The following is a 1,330-nucleotide window of genomic DNA, read 5'->3' as shown; positions in this document are numbered from 1 at the left end:
TGCCAGCTTGAAAACTGACATTCATTGCACTTCAGCGGAGGAGGGAAGATTTGTAAATTATACAACCAACTTTATCCATACTGCAAGTAGTACACAAGACAGAGAAGCTGGCTCAAACATTTTAAGTTTCACATTACATACAAGAAGTGCTAGTAGTATTTCTATACTGAGTCCTACACCTAGCACTTCAAAGCCTTCCTTATTCAATATTTCCAACAGAAAGCAGAACTGGTTTTCATTAACAGAGCACTTGCCTCCTAGTATAACCAATCCTCTAGACAACTTACCAGATGATCCAAGATTTTCAGCACAATCAAATCAAAAGTTCAAAGACATGTAATGACAGTTGGACAGTCACTGAAGAGAAGCAGTTTTAGCATACACATCCTGCGTATTTGCTTAGCAACTGGATCACCATCAACCCTAAAGCAGCAGCCTCCAATACAAGCAGAAGTAATGCACACATTCTACACCTTTCCTTTTTATGTCTGCCTACTAATTAATTTTAAGTGCCAGTAATTCTCAATTACTCCATCACTGTTATGACTAAATGCCACTCTACGATAGGAATTATGCAACTATGCATAATGGTCAACCCCAAATGCCACCACTGTTACCTCTGACTTTAAATGTTGTAACAAATAATATGTTTATAAACTGTTCATTCATTACAAAGACTTCACTTAGGTTACCACCTAAGTCAGGAGTCCATTTGGCTTGAAATGAGAAAGCGTTCAAATATTCTGTTACCTCAGAACAGGATCTCCAAGAAAGGAGCACTTTAAGGCAATTTTATTCTCTACATAGGATAAAGCCTCTCAAAAGGTAGCAAAATTTCACGTAGTACTAGAATAACTACTGGATACATCATACTTGGTGCTAAAAGAACAGGAATGTGGAATTGTACCTTTTCAAGGATGACCTTAGACTGCACAAAACATTCACATGAGTCTTGCAGGCAGATAAGCCTCCAGGCACTTACATAATAATGAAGCACTGAAACAGAGCCAAGACATGAGTTTTTAGAGGAAAACAGTCATGGGTTCTGTGATCATGCGTTGTTTTTCACAACGACTTCACTGTGATGTGTAACAAAGGGGTATTTGAACCTGTCAACTAGCACAGAAAAAGTCAGCTGGAGAGGACTTATGTCCTTCTGACAGCATCTCATACCAGCATTTTAAGACACTGCTGCTTAAAACCCAAAGTGGACCTATGTTACTAGCAGTCGTGCAGAGTTGTAGTGTTATATCAACCGTGACCTTTCCCTGAGTATTTGAGATTTTCCAGTATCATCTCCAACAGCCTTCTGTATCATCTCCCTTTCCCT

Source organism: Chaetura pelagica, unplaced genomic scaffold (genome assembly GCF_000747805.2).
Source record: "Chaetura pelagica isolate M959 unplaced genomic scaffold, ChaPel_1.0 scaffold343, whole genome shotgun sequence".
Classification (NCBI taxonomy): Eukaryota; Metazoa; Chordata; class Aves; order Apodiformes; family Apodidae; genus Chaetura; species Chaetura pelagica.
This window is presented reverse-complemented; position numbering follows the sequence as displayed.